General features: G+C 38.3%; 1 non-coding gene across 1 annotated transcript; it reads right to left on the reverse strand.

Moving 5' to 3' along the window:
- Window positions 1-10,466: 10,466 nt before the first annotated feature.
- Window positions 10,467-10,573, reverse strand: LOC131600774 (small nucleolar RNA R71). The gene has a single exon (XR_009283383.1). It is a non-coding gene; the product is annotated as a small nucleolar RNA R71 (small nucleolar RNA).
- Window positions 10,574-11,090: the final 517 nt, after the last annotated feature.

An 11,090-nucleotide genomic window follows, 5' to 3' on the forward strand; every position in this document is an offset into this window, starting at 1 on the left:
CCATTCGAGCTCTCAAAAACTTGTTGCTCCTGTAAAAACAAGAAAAACCCTGATTAGGGACTGTTTGTGTAGGAGACAGTTAAGCGTACCTGATTTTTGTGCAGTGCTGAGTTTCTGCTAATCGCGTGATATTCAGAAGACTTCTAGCACAAAGATCTTGGAATTTTAAATTGTGAAAGATTGATTTGATTGATGGTACAAAACACTGAGAATTGTATTGCCAGCAGTTTGGCTGTCAACTGACTGTTCAGGTAGCAGTTAGAGTGAAAAATCAACAGTCAAAGTTAATTTTCTTTTTTGTTGTTTTTGTTTTTGTTTTATGTGAGAAATAAAAGTTTATTTACATGACTTGTTAAAAAACACAGACATAATAAATAACTAATATACTGTTACCAGTACAGTCTGAGTTTCCTGATTCTGCGCCTGCAAAAAAGATTTTAACTCTGTACCAATTGTGTCAGTAGTATTTATCTGTAAATAAATAAATAGCATGTGTGAAGTAATAAACAGTATTTGGCGTTTGCGTAAGAATAAATTCAACTGCAAGCCAAATTACTGTATAAGAAAAATTCTAAAAACTAAGTGTTTCATATATCAGGATTTTTGTTGAAATAAAAATCCATGATTATATGAGACTTTTAATTTTCAGATTGGAGTTTTCTTGAAAAATAATGCGGGCAAATTTTGGGGTATAACAAATATCAATAGGATCATCAAGATCATCTAGATCCACCACATCATGCACATTAGGGCTTTCATCTTTCTCAGCAGGAACAGCAGGAATCTCTTCATCTTTCTCAGGTTCAAGAGTCTCATCATCTTTGGTACCAGATGCTTCAACATTGATAGCTTCAGATGTTTCAACATCTTTGGCAACAGGGGTCTCATCATTATCAACAGATGTCTCAACATCTTTAGCAACAGGGGTCTCATCATTTTTATCAGCAGATGTCTCAACATTATCCTGATCTTTGCTAGCATCATCTTGCTCACCTTGATCATCTTGGATGTTCTCGGAAGCAGGCATTTGGGCTAGAGGAATAGATATTCCATCAACCTTGTGCCCTTCATTCAAGATTCTGGTGACAATATTTGCAATCGCATTATGAACATAAGAAGAGCCCTCTCTACCCTGGACAGAAAAAGTTTATGGAACAGATCCTCCGGTTGATTTTCTTGCATGCATCTTTCTTGGTTGACTGCGAACAGGATCGGAAGCAGGAACAGCGTTTAATGGTGCGACATTCAACACGACATCTTGATCAATCACCATATTTGGTGCCCTAGACTCCAATGCTTTTTCAGAGGAAGGAGATGATTGCTTTGAGGGAGTACTTTGAGACATGATGAGAGAGAATGGAAATCTGACGAGAGGTTTGTGAATGCAATGACACAGAGAGGTTGCGTGAGTGCTGAAGTTAGGTTTTGGAGGAATGGAAACCGTTTGGACAAAATGTAAAAGAGGGGGAAACTCCACTTTAATTTGTAATGATAGCAAATATTTGGAGAGAGAAATAATGCTGGCCCCACACCTAATTAATTGCTATAATCCTTCACATAGACAAATGCCTAATTTATTTCTTAGATTTTCAAATTGATTTGCATCTAAGGCTTTTGTGAAAATGTCAGCAAGTTGAAGGTTTGTAGCAACATGTTTCAAGCCAATTATTTTGTCCTCAACAAGATCTCTAATGTAGTGGCGTCTAATATCAATATGCTTGGTCCTGCTGTGCTGAATGGGATTCTTTGAAATGTTGATGGCACTTAAGTTGTCACAATATAATGTCATGACATCTTGTGTGACATTGTATTCGGATAACATTTGTTTCATCCAAACAAGTTGAGAACAGCTACTTCCTGCTGCAATATATTCTGCTTCAGCAGTGGATAAGGAGACACAGTTTTGTTTCTTGCTGAACCATGAAATAAGATTATTTCCCAAAAAGAAGCATCCTCCTGAAGTACTTTTTCTGTCATCAGCACTTCCAGCCCAATCTGCATCACAATATCCAGTGAGAATGGGTTCACATCCATGAGAGTAAAGCATTCCATACTCACAGGTACCATTCACATATTTCATTATCCTGTTGACTTGATTTATGTGACTGACTTTGGGTTCTGCTTGATACCTAGCACATACCCCAACAGCAAAGGCAATATCAGGTCTACTGGCTGTAAGGTACAACAGACTTCCTATCATGCTTCTGTATAAACTTTGATCAACACTAGTTCCCTTTTCATCTTTGGACAGTTTCAAATGAGTAGGTGCTGGTGTCCTTTTGTGAGTAGCATTTTCCATTCCAAACTTTTTGACAATGTTTCTAGCATACTTGCTCTGAGAGAGAAAGATTGAGTCTTCCATCTATTTGACTTGCAGCCCAAGAAAATAAGTTAATTCTCCAACTAGACTCATTTCAAATTCAGATTGCATCTGCTCAACAAAATGTCTAGTCATCTTGTCTGACATCCCACCAAATACAATATCATCCACATAGATTTGAGCTATCAGAATCTTTCCTCCTTCATCTTTAACAAAAAGAGTTTTATCTATCCCTCCTTTCCTGTATCCATTGCTAGTAAGAAATTCAGTTAGTCTCTCATACCAAGCTCTAGGGGCTTGTTTCAGACCATAAAGAGATTTTCTTAATTTGTACACATGATCAGGATGGTTTGGATCTGCAAAACCTTTAGGTTGTTCTACATAGACTTCCTCATTCAAATATCCATTCAAGAAAGCACTCTTCACATCCATCTGGTATAGTTTGAATTTCAGAATGCATGCAACCCCTAACAACAGCCTAATTGACTCAAGTCTGGCAACAGGAGCAAAAGTTTCATCAAAGTCAACTCCCTCAACTTGAGTGTATCCTTGAGCAACTAACCTTGCTTTATTTCTGATTATAGTTCCCAGTTCATCTGACTTATTCTTGTAGACCCATTTTGTTCCAATGACATTAGAATTTTGTGGTATTGGAACCAGCTCCCATACTTCATTCCTTTCAAACTGGCATAATTCCTCTTGCATAGCATTAATCCAAAACTCATCTGTCAAAGCCTCCTTAACATTCTTAGGTTCAATTTTTGATACAAAGCAGGAGTTTGATACTTGCTCTCTTGACCTTGTAACTACTCCACTATTGGGATCTCCTATAATAAGTTCACTAGGATGATCCTTTTGGATTCTTATAGAAGGTCCTTTGTTAGAGAGTTCAGCTTCAGATTTTGCAGCAGAGGGGCTGCACTCATCTTCTTTTCTAGAGTCTTCAGCTGCTTGTTCCCAGAATGTTCCAACATCATATGTGACATCTGCTTGTTTGTGTTCATCATCAACCACCACATTTATAGATTCCATGATTACCCTAGTTCTTGAGTTGAAAACTCTATAGGCTCTGCTGTTTGTAGAGTACCCAAGAAAAATCCCTTCATCACTCTTAGAATCCATTTTTCTTCTGTGATCTATATCAACCAGAATGTAACACTTACTACCAAACACATGGAAGTATTTGACAGTGGGTTTTCTTCCCTTCCAGATCTCATATAAGGTGGTAGAAGTTCCTTTCCTTAAGGTAACTCTATTATGAACATAACAGGCAGTATTCATAGCTTCAGCCCAGAAATGAATAGGCAGTTTCTTAGCATGAATCATGGCTCTTGCTGATTCTTGAATAGTTCTGTTTTTCCTTTCAACAACTCCATTTTGCTGTGGAGTGATAGGAGAGGAGAACTCATGGTGTATACCTTCAAAGGAGCAAAAATTAGCAAATTTTTGATTCTCAAATTCCTTTCCATGATCACTTCTGATTCTTACAACATCATTTTCCTTTTCTCTCTGGATTCTCTGACACAGGTCTTTGAAGACATCAAACACATATGACTTTTCTCTAATGAAGTTTATCCAGGTGTATCTGGAGTAGTCATCCACAACCACATAGGCATACTTCTTTCCCCCAAGGCTTTCCATTTGCATAGGTCCCATCAGGTCCATGTGAAGCAGTTCAAGAACCCTGGACGTGGTCAGATGTCTAACCTTTGGATGTGACATCCTGGTTTGTTTTCCAACCTGACATTCACCACAAATTCTTCCTTCATCAATTTGTAACTTGGGAATTCCTCTCACAGCTTCTGTAGAGATAATCTTTTTCATACCTCTTAGATGAAGATGACCAAGTTTTTGATGCCACAGCTTTGCTTCTTCTTCTTTAGAACATACAAATGAGTAATTAGTCTCATGAGATGTCCATAAGTAGCAGTTGTCTTTGGACCTGACTCCTCTCATTATTATATTCTTCCCTTCATCAGTGACCACACACTCAGCTCTACTGAAGTTAACTTGGTATCCTTGGTCACAAAGTTGACTAATACTTATGAGATTAGCAGTCAATCCTTTGACCAGTAATACACCTTCCAGATTTGGAACTCCTGAGCAGTTCAGTTTACCAACTCCCTTGATTTCTCCTTTAGCTCCATCACCAAAGGTAACATAGCTAGTAGCATGGTTTCTGATATCCACAAGTAGATTCTTGATTCCAGTCATGTGTCTAGAACATCCACTGTCAAAGTACCAATCTTCTTTGGCTGATACTCTAAGAGATGTATGAGCTATTAAAGCCATGTTTTTGGGTATCCATTGTGGCTTTTGGATGGGCATGACTTGTTTAGGTCTGTAGTAAGGAGCTTGATCTGGGTATCCATATAACCTGAAGCAAAAGGGTTTGATGTGTCCAAATCTTCCACAGTGATGACATCTCCATCTTTGAAATTTTCTCTTCATTTTACTTCTGTCTTGATGTTGGGTCGCATGTCTTGACATCGGGTTCAACATCTCAGTTTCAGGTTTAATCCTGTTCCCATCCTGGGGAGGTTTCTTTGTACCAACAAAACCTATACCAGACATATCTCCTGAAATCTTTCCAATCTGCAGAATCTCATCCAGCATATCTGAGCCACTATTCAACATCTTTACAGATTTTGACATCTGATCGAGTTTGGATTGTAGCATGATAATTTCATTGTTTAGTTCAGATATTGTTTTACTAAAGCCTTTGTTATCATCCTCCAGCTGAGCTATGTACTTCTTCTGCTTTTCACTTTGTTGACATACTTCAGCACTTCTGATACACAGCTTTCTATAGGATGCTGCCAGTTCTTCAAAGGTTAGCTCATCATCACTAGAGTCTTCATCAGAATTGCAGACACCAGTGAAGGCTGTGACATGTTTGGCTGATTCTTCTTCAAAGTCACTTCCAGAATCTTCATCTGACCAGGAGACTGACAGTCCTTTCTTTTGTTTCTTGAGGTAAGTAGGACATTCAACTCTAATATGTCCATACCCTTCACATCCATGGCATTGAATTCCTTTGCTGTGATTATATTTTTCTTCAGGTTTAGCTCTTCTACCTGAGTCATTGGATCTATTCGTGTCAGATGAGATGTTCTTGACATTTGGTCTTGGCTTCTGATCCATTCTTCTTATAATTTTGTTAAATTGTTTACCAAGCATAGCTATAGATTCAGATAGATTCTCTTCTCTACTTTCCTCTACTTCTTCTTGAGAGTTGGACACAAAAGCTATACTTTTGTTCTTCTTTTCAGAATTTTCACTGATTCCCATCTCAAAGGTTTGAAGAGATCCAATTAACTCTTCTACCTTCATTTTGCTGATGTCCTGTGCCTCTTCTATAGCTGTAACTTTCATATCAAATCTCTTAGGTAGAGATCTAAGAATTTTTCTCACCAGCTTTTCATCACACATTTTCTCTCCCAAGGCTCCTGAGGTATTAGCAATATCAAGTATATTCATATGAAAATCCTTAATACTTTCATCATCTCTCATCCTTATATTTTCAAACTTTGTAGTTAGCAGTTGAAGTCTTGACATCTTCACTTTGGAGGTGCCCTCATGAGTAGTCTTGAGGGTATCCCAGACATCTTTGGCTAGTTCACACTGGTGTACCAGTCTGAATATATTCTTGTCAATTCCATTGAATAAAGCATTTAAGGCTTTAGAGTTGCCAAGAGCCAATGCCTCTTCATCTTTGTCCCATTCTTCCTCTGGTTTAAGAGTTTTCTTGCCATCCTTTTCAGTAATAACAGGATGTTCCCATCCTTTGTTCACAGCTCTCCATGCTTTACTATCCACGGATTTCAGAAAAGCCACCATGCGAGGTTTCCAATAATCATAATTAGAGCCATCCAGAATGGGTGGTCTAATCCCATATCCACCACCTTCTTTGTCCATAATACCAGAAAAATACTGTCCCTAGATCTCACCCAGAAAAAAATAGGCAGGGTGCCTGCTCTGATGCCAATTGAAATTCTGGAATCAGACACGTGATGTCGAACAGGATGTCACGACATCAACTATCTGAACAAAACAAAAAAAATGAACAGGAAAGAAAACAAATAACACAAGAGATTTGTTAACCCAGTTCGGTGCAAAAACACCTACGTCTGGGGGCTACCAAGCCAGGGAGGAAGTCCACTTTAAGTAGTATCAATTCAGAGTAATACACAACAAGACTACACCTTTCACTTAATAACTACCCAATGCAACTTCAATCTATGCAACTTAGATTTGAGATCCTTCTCGCTCCCCCTCAATCACAGCAGTGATGACAAACATGCAACACATATAAAAAGAAGACACACTTCAAAGACACAACTTGATCTTGCTTAAAAGCTTCAATCAAGTACAATGGTACTCTTGCTTAAAAGCTTCAAGTACCTATTACAACACGAAAACACCTAGACCAAGACAACCATGATGATTGTTTGGCTTACAAGAAAACTAGGACTTAACAAAAAATTGCAACAACCTTCTGAACGGCAAACCCTAAAAAACATACAGTCAACAGCTTCTTCAACTGTTATAAATAACCTTGCAGCGGCTGGGCCTTGGATCCAATATTAGTTTTAAACCTAATTAAAACTATTTCCATAAAACAAAGATCCTATGAATAACAGCGCATAATGTTGTCCTGAATCAAATCAATATCCAATGTTTCCAAAAAAAAGGCGCACAGTGTCTTAACAGATCATATAACCATAACTAGAACAGAATAAAACACAGCAGCTTCGGATGTCATGACATCGGCCTTGACATCAGGTAAAGGCCTGCACAAGGAGAACTTCATAACAGAATAATGCATGTCATGACACCAGATTTGACATGATAAAGACACTATTTGTTTTACCAAAAAATACAGCCAATCAACAACATCTACATTTTAAATGTGATAAATAATTTATATAAATCATGAAAATCAAAATATTCAATTAAAATACCAATTTGAATCAAATCCTATCATTATTTGTTCCCATATTCCATGTGATTTCTGATAACACGATTTTATATCGTATATTTAGCTTAAAATCCATAGATATTTATAGCATTTTCCGTTTATTATGTTAATTTATTATGATATTACGCGTGTATTTGCTTTGTTTCAGGTTTTGCACTTCAATTACGACTATTTGTGAAAAGGAAAGAAAATTGAGCTTAAATGACCAATATTTATGCCTAAAAGATGAAAAGGGAGTGCTGAAGTGAAAGAAGGGTGCAATTAAGGACCCAAAGGCCCAAAAGAGACGAACCAACCCACAAAGGAACAAAAATGCGTAGCCCAAACCAAGCAAGCAAGTGGAGACGCACGTCTCCACGTTCTCTTCTGCCACGTCACCAAGAGGAGACGCCCGTCTCCAACTGCCCCTTGATTCTCTCCACTTGAGACGCACGTCTCAAGTCTTCCTGAAGAAACGGAGACGCACGTCTCCACGTCCAGTCTGCAAAAAGTTCCTCAATTCACGGATTCCAACTGCAAAGCCCCTCCTATAAATAGGACCTGTCACTTCACTTCAATCTGTCCGATTTCCTGCCAACGAAGTGCTGCCGAAATTGTACCGCGAACTGCTTTTCCTTATTCTGCTTTCATTTAACCGTTTATTTTCTCACAACTATTTCTATACTGGAAATTGTTGTGAACTTTTCGTAGATCTAGCCTTACGTTAGATTTATTGCTTTATTTCATTGTTTTTTATTTTCTGCCATTTAAATTCCGAAGAACGATCCAGCCAACCTGTGGTGGAAGTTCGAGTACTTCAAGATTCAATTCAATCCAGATTTATTTTAATTCAGGTTTTTTATTTACCGCCTTTATTTATATTATTATTGCATGATATATTATATTCCATTTAATATGTCTATTATTATGAACCGAACCGATTTATGCATGTTTAATCATATTAATATGTCTGGCTAAATTACTAAAGGTGTCGGTATGTAAAGTAAGTTAACCGTAGGGATCCGAAATAAATTGGCTTAAATTATGTTTTATTAACTATCACTTATTTTTGGTTTATATGTCTAGTTTAATTAGTAAGTCTTAAAACCAATAGAGCGAAAGTTTGAGGGCTTAGGACGGTCAAAGGTTAAAACCAATAGAGCGAAAGTTTGAGGATTTTAACTGGATAGTAGACATAGGACATTAGTTTTAAGGATGGCGAAAGCGTATTAAGACTAATTGGAACTTATTTATTTTCAAAAATTGTTTTTACACTCGAGCGGGATGGCGAAAGCGTACGTTAGGGTTATTAGCTTGCTCCGAGTCAACAGAGCGAAAGTTTGAGATTAGGAGATTTAAATAGATAACGACCTCGTAAAATAGGCATTTTATTAATTACATTGTTTCCAAAAAGCTCTTCTAAAATCTAATGGGATGGCGAAAGCGTACATTAGGATTAGGATAGTAGTCTGAATCAACAGAGCGAAAGTTTGAGACGAGGATTTTTAATCAATTGGAATTAGTAAAGATTTTTAATTTAATTATGCAAAAGCCAATGGACCTTCGGATTACCTTTAGTTAAACGAAATACATACTGATACCTGTCTTTTATTATTATTCTTAATTTTCTCACAATCACTTTCCCTTAGGAACAATCGAAATTTTAGTACTCCTAGCTTTACATAGTAACCTTAGATAACGGTAGATCGATTCATAGTCCCTGTGGATTCGATATCTTTTAAAACTACACGACACGACTGTGCACTTGCAGTTATCAGATTTATAGACACGTAAAGTCGCGATCAATTTCGTTTTCTCCAAGAATGATTGAAAAATATTGAGTTTGAGTAAATTTGGAAAGATTTAAAATCATACTTCAATCATATTTTTTTCAAAATTCAATCAAAGATATGGCAAGATTCCTTCTATAATTGTTGACCTAATTCCTTCCAATATATAAACACAACACCCTCAGATCACCAGGACACGAATTTTTGGCTCAAAGGAACCCTAAAACCGAATTGCAAAAGTGGAAGAAAACTCAAACTACAATTCTGAATTCAAGGCCAATTCAAGGCGTTCTAGTCATTCCAAAACGTTCCTGGGAGATCATTGAAGGGATTCAGATCAATCTCGAAGATTAACACTCTTGCAATCGCTCTCAATTCATCACGGTTTGGCTACACTTACTTTCTTTCAATTTGCATGATACACGCATCATTCATGAATCTAAATTGCATAATTGTGTTTACCTTGACGTGTTTATTGTTTCTGGAGAATTAATCACGTTTGTATGCCGTATACATCATTATGCCATGTTAGGGTTTCAAAGCTTTGATTTAGGGCTTTTGGTTTAAGCCAAAATTAAGCCAAATTGATGCCATAATAATGATCAGTGTTACTGGACGATTCATTTGGAGTGGTCGCGCCAAATTTTTGGCGTAGTTTCGTGTCCGTTTGATTTTCGCAGGTGTAAAAAACGAGTATCTATTACAGCGTATATGCAAAAATAGGTGTAAAAGAGATTCTGCAGATTTTGGTGAAGAAGATGACTATGTGTCGTCATCTGATTGGTCCCATTCAAATGAAAAGGGCGCGCGCTGTTTTGAAGGATCCAGTGCTCTCGCTTCTAGGACGACCACCACGTGTACTCAACTGGCAACCATCTGATCCAGCTGCCATCAGATCTAACGCTTGCAACGGTGTAGCCCACGATGTGCCTTCAAATCAGCGTCACACTGGATCGGAATTCCGATTAATCAGAAATTGATTTTTACTGATCAAATCAATCAAATCACCCCGAAGTTAGAGATGGCTGCTATTCGTCCTCTTAGAGACTATGCCGCTCCTTCGCGCGCTGAACCGCATTCAAGTATTGCACCACCTGCGATTGAGGCAAACAATTTCGAACTGAAACCTTCACTGGTCCAAGCTGTTCAACAGAATCAATTCTCTTGAAGCCCTGTAGACGACCCCAATCTCCATTTATCCGTGTTCGTGCAATACGCCGACACTATCAAAGCCAACAACGTTAGTTCCGAAGCTATTCGATTACGCCTTTTCCCTTTCTCATTGAGAGATAGAGCGAGAGCGTGGCTTCAATCCCTGCCTTCCAATTCCATAACTACGTGGGACGAATTGAAGAGAGTATTCTTAGCGAGATACTTTCCGCCTAGCAAAACTGCTATACTTAGAGGTCAAATCAACGGATTTACCCAGAAAGATAACGAATCGCTCTTCGAAGCTTGGGAACGTTACAAGGACATGCTTAGAATATGCCCTCATCATGGACTCGAACCATGGCTGATCATCCATACCTTCTATGGTGGTCTCTTATATAACACTAAAATGACTATAGATGCCGCTGCTGGCGGAGCATTAATGGACAAACCCCATGATGAAGCATACAAACTCATAGAGAACATGGCACAAAACCATTACCAATGGGGAGGAGAACGAGCCGCTCTAGAGAAAGCCCAAACCAAAGGAGGAATGTACGAAATAAGTGGTATAGACCGCGTTAACGCTAAAGTAGACGCTTTAACTCAAAAGATCGAGAATTTAACCATCACTCCTTCAGCCACCGCTGCCGCTGTAGCACCTAACTGCGAGATTTGTGGATTGACTGGGCATGTAGTTGCTGAATGCCAACTCTTGACTGGAGTCCCATCTGATCAAGTAAATTACGCTCAAGGAAACCCTTATTCTAACACGTACAACCCTGGATGGAAAAACCACCCGAACTTTTCTTATAAGAACAACAATGCGTTGTACGCGCCTGGACAAGCACCTGCTGTACCACCTGGCTAC

The sequence above is a fragment of the Vicia villosa genome, linkage group LG4, assembly GCF_029867415.1.
Source record: "Vicia villosa cultivar HV-30 ecotype Madison, WI linkage group LG4, Vvil1.0, whole genome shotgun sequence".
Lineage (NCBI taxonomy): Eukaryota > Viridiplantae > Streptophyta > Magnoliopsida > Fabales > Fabaceae > Vicia > Vicia villosa.